This window comes from Berghia stephanieae, chromosome 13 (assembly GCF_034508935.2).
Source record: "Berghia stephanieae isolate SIO BIC M18660-M18661 chromosome 13, UCSD_Bste_1.3, whole genome shotgun sequence".
NCBI lineage: Eukaryota > Metazoa > Mollusca > Gastropoda > Nudibranchia > Aeolidiidae > Berghia > Berghia stephanieae.
Window position 1 is genome coordinate 11,918,028 of NC_088372.1, and position 5,461 is coordinate 11,923,488.

A 5,461-nucleotide genomic window follows, 5' to 3' on the forward strand; every position below is an offset into this window, starting at 1 on the left:
CATGTACATATTTGCAGATGTCGTTTCGGAGGGTTTAGAAGCTGAGAAATTGATTTTATTATTTAAAAAAAACAAACAAACGAACTTTTAGATAGAGATCAAAGCTGTTCACAATGTGTGTGTGAGAGAGAGAGAGAGAGAGTGCTGCTTACGGCCAGATACTCATTTTACACCTGAGTACTGTGATAGAATGTGAGTAAAAAGCTTTTTTTGCAATTTAACTAACCATGTCTGTTGTTTAATAAATGCACTTTTTGTAATATACATTTAAAAAAATTTCAACACTTAGTTTAACAATAATGATTTATCATGTAAAAATGTAAAGTTTATTTTGTATATGTGTATATAACGGTATACAATTTTGTATATGTGCATATAACGGTATACAAAAGTTTGAGTGTATTCCTCCAAGTGGGGATCTGTGTTTTTGTCTGGATAAGACTTTTAGTTGATCTCAAACTAAGTACACCAATGGTGTGTTCTTGGAATATACTCGTACTTTTATCCCCTATTTGAAAAAAGAATTCCCCTTGTCTTACTTTTTCCCCTTTGCTTTGAATTATAACTTTTTTTTACTACCCCATTTCCTTCCTTTGTACCGACGCTGACTTGACTTTGACTTGTGCCTCTTGGCTCCTGGCGGAGCATAGGGCCTCAACAGCACTCTTCTATCTTCTTCTGTCCCTGGCACAGACCTTTACCTCACTCCAGGACTCCAGGTAGGATTGGAGACTCACAAATCTTGGCGAAGGCCTCTCCTCCTCCAAGTCTGCCTTGGACGACCTCGTTTCCTCTTTCCCCGTGGGTTCCACTCCAAAACCCCCTCAGTTTAATTACAGGGCTCCTTCAGAAGGGCATGGCCAACCCATGGCCACTTTCTGCATCTGATCTGAACATCTGTTTGTTCTTGGTTTGTTCTGGTCCAAAGGTCAGCATTTGTCAAACCATCTCAACCTGAACATTTATCGACGCTGAGGCGGATTAAATGTGTTGCAAGCGTCGTAAAACCAGGAAAGAAAAACAAAAACAAAAAAACAAAAACAAAAACAAACAAACAGGTCTTCTGTACTTTAATAATAATAATAATAATAATAATAATAATAATAATAATAATAATAATAATAATAATAATATAATAATAATAATAATAATAATAATAATAATAATAATAATAATAGATCTTTATTGTCCATAAATATGGCAATTTGTCATTTAGTTACACTTGTTATAACGTTCAACGATAACTGTAAACGACTGTTCTTATCAGTCGTGGTTTTTTGGAAAATTACAATTTTATCATCCGGGTTCACTGTGACAAGCGACGATTGGTTATAATATCTAGGGGGGCAGCGTGGCTCAGCGGTACGGTCTTTGCTTCGTAACCGAAAGGTACCTAGTTCGATGACTCGTCGCTGCGCTGTGCAGCCTTGAGCAAGTCACCTCGCCCTAGCTCAATTTGCGGCGTTGCCTTGCGGCTGACGGCTGGGTTATTCCAGTCTTCCCTTGGAATAGACCCTAGAGACAAACTTTTATTTTTAAATATGTTATGTGACTTATCGCATCCAAACGGTTATATGTAAGGGCCGACGTGTGCTTATTTGCAGGTCTGATGACCCGAATTGCAGACCTGCATACTGGAAAATCTAAAACTTTGTAAATTTTGGGAGATAACTATTTTAGTCGCTATATCTTAACTTAAATAAATAAAATAATTAAAATAAAATTCCCTTTATTCATCCCATAGCAGAAATTTATCTCTAGGGTCTATTCCAAGGGAAAAGACTGGAATAAGCCAGGCGTCAGCCGCAGTGCAGTACCGCAAATTGAGCTAAGGCGAGGTGACTTGCTCAAGGCCATACGGCACAGCGGCGAGTGATCGAACTCAGTACCTTTCGGGTACAAAGCATAGACCGTACCGTTGAGCCACGCTGTCCCCTATTTCTTTTCAACAATTTACCCCCCCCCCCCCCCCACAAGGGTCAGAGGACTCCATCCCATCCAGCTTTGTTTGGGGTCAGGCCATGAACTCTAAAACGATAGATAGAACGAATGAATCACATGATGCACCCATCAACCACATTGCAGCACGGCAAAGCGAGCAATGTGAGGGAGGGAGGAGGGGGGGGGGGGGGGGGGCGGCTGTACGTTACCTTGTCCAAAGAATATTACGAGATGCCAAAATACTTCATAATACTTAAGATTGTGTAGTGTGCCATCAACTTTCATTTTCTACAAGTTTTAATGACTTAGAGGGTCATGAACTTTTGAAATTGGAGCCAAAATTTCGTAATTCTACGATTTTTTGGTAATATTAGGCAGTTCTCAACTTGTCTTGAGATCAATGTCAATAGGGAACTAAAGGTTCCAAGAGCAGCCTGAAAACTCCAAATGTTTACAAAGTATAGTATATTCAAGACTAATAATTATGATAGCAAAAACAGAGAGATAATCTACACGGAAAGAATGAATATCTTTCAAAAACGATATACATTTGGTCGCTTATTTCTCAGCTAACGATATTTGTCAGGACCAGGAAAAATCCGAGCAATCTGAATTCCAGAAGAAATCATAATGTACAACAGAAAACTGAAGTGGGGTAGAAGACACAGCAAAAGTAGGAGGTCAGAAGACCCCATGCAGCGTTGTTTAGGGTCAGGTTATATGAACTCTAAAACGATTGAATGAATGAATCTTATGAAATACCCATCAACCACCATAGGAGGCCAGAAGACCCCATCCAGCGTTGTTTAGGGTCAGGTTATATGAACTCTAAAACGATTGAATGATTTAATCCTATGATATACCCATCAACCATCATGGGAGGCCAGAAGACCCCATCCAGCGTTGTTTAGAGTCAGGTTATCTGAACTCTAAAACGATTGAATGAGTGAATCTTATGAAATTGCCATCAACCATCATAGGAGGTCAGAAGAGGCCATCCAGCTTTGGCTGGGGTCAAGTTATGAACTCTAAAACGATTGAATGAAAGAATTCTATGATATACCTATCAACCACATTGCAGAACACCAAAGCAAGCAATGCGGGATATGGTACGTTTTTCCCCCAAATAATATTACAAGAGGCCAAAATGGGGGCTTGAACCAGAGCCACCAGTTTTCAGTTCAATATCGTATCCAAACAGTCGTCTTTATGTCCACCCCCTCCCCCAACCACCAAACCCTCATTTGATATTGTAAACGTGTTATTTATCGATAACGCATGTTATCACAAGATGAGTGTTTATTGTTTATTATTTAAGTAGATTTACTTCATATTGAACAGTTTTTGACCTTCCCTTCACGCAATGCCCTCTCTGATTGCTATGCATTCACCGGATTTTTGGACCGAGGACCAGACCGACCTTAGTGGGGGGGGGGGGGGGGGGGGGCGCTTATCCGAGGTTACCCAGATATTCAAAATTGGCCGTAAACTGTATTATAACACCCCACTTGTACAGCTTCCTACAAAATCATCGTTAAAGTAAGTTAATGTAAAAGTATCAGAAGAGTAAATAGAATCTTTTAAGTAAAACGAGATTAGGAGTCCATTTAAGTTTAATTTAAAGTGTCCCAAAAAAACCTCACATTTTTGTGCCAGAAGACAATAGTGAATTTAAAAAATTCGCGGCTAAAGGGCCAACACACAAAAACTGTGAAACTTGGAACGTTTATAGTCTGGATAATACAGTTAAGTGAGAATTACTCAAACGTGGATGGCAAAAAACATTAACAAAGACCCGAGTGACGTCATATTCATTCTATCTATGCAGTCGACACCATCAACCACTCAAAAAAGTGGTTTCAAACATAGTGTCTGTCCCGAGTCCGTCTCCCGACTTCTTGAGGTCATGAGTTCAACACCCACATACACTCCGTGAAATGTGTTTACAAGCCAGCAGTGATGCTTAAGCAACTCAGAAAAGAAATGAAGGGGGATAGAAGACAGGAAATAACCTCATGGCCACCATTAAAGGTCAAAAGACTCGAGCTAGTGAGACGGGTAGTCATTAGGTTACAATGTGCATCATATCAATAAGTAAAAAATACATATAATACTGAAGAGAAATGGTTTAAAATGAAATATAAGTAATTTTGCGCTTCGCCTCTCTGGAGAAATACTTGTAAATATTCCTCATTGTGGCAAATTTGCATGTTTAATCAATATTGTTATCAGTTTTTTTAAAATGAATATGGAAATCACAACAGGAAGCTACGCCTCTGGCTTTCAACTATTAAAATTAAAATGTAACAATTGTTTATGTTAAGTGTGTACAAAGTGTACAATTTGCTGTGTCATTTTGAATTCAGGTTGGCAATGTTATTGAGTAGTGAACATGAATCTCGGGAAAAGTAAACTCCAAGTCAGGCAGGCCTGTGGGGAGTTCAGTGATAGTAATCACAACAGAATTCACTGTGTCTTATATTGTTAACATTAACCCTCCACTCATCCCAGACCCTTCGTTTTTTATATAGATAGAATGCTCTTGGCCAAGGAGTTCACAACATTGCCATCCGGAAGTATAACGGACCAACACACAACCTCGGTGTAACCATGAACTTTTATAGTCTGGTTAATACAGTTTAGTGAGAACAACTCACAAACGCGGATGGCAAAAACAATAACAAAGGCCTGAGTGACGTCATCTGCATACTATCTATACCGTAAAGAAGAAAAATCCCAAATTATGGTACTGTAACCAATGGAAAAAAAGGCGGAATGTCAATAACAAATCTAGTATTCGAGCCAATAGGATTCAATAGTCTGATGTCATGTCCGCCCAGCTTGGTTCTAGTTCTAAACAAATAAAATCGGTACTTTTTATTTTCCCTGATCAGGTTTATCATGTTTTTCTCCTCTGGATACACTTTTATGCTCGACGGAGAAGTATTTAATAATAATAATAATAGATCTTTATTGTCCATAAATATGGCAATTTGTCATTTAGTTACACTTGTTATAACGTTAAACGATAACTGTAACATTGAACAGATATTTCACTCCTACTTATTTTCTATCTCTCTCTCTCTCATTCTCTCTCTCTCTCTCTCTCTCTCTCTCTCTCTCTCTCTCTCTCTCTCTCTTCCTCACTTTCTTTCACCCGTGCGATATACACAACATAAACATATTCATTTCGTTTTCAATTTGTTACGATTGTGGCAATTCGACACCAAAAATTATCATCATTATCAATTGGTCAGTTAATCTTACATTAAATAAATTAATCAGTTAATCAGTCAACGAATCAATCCTTGGTTTTTCTGTACCATATGAAATATTCAAAATTTTTATTGCTGATGGAACGAACGTTGATTTATACTTGTTAGTTCTACATTTAATCTGACAAAACCTTCTCCCAGATGGTAAAAGACTAAATTCATGGTATAAAATATGTTTTTTTATTGTTGGTAATTGAGAATGTTTGCCTTTCTATTGCTTTTCCATGAATTCTTTCTACTCCATC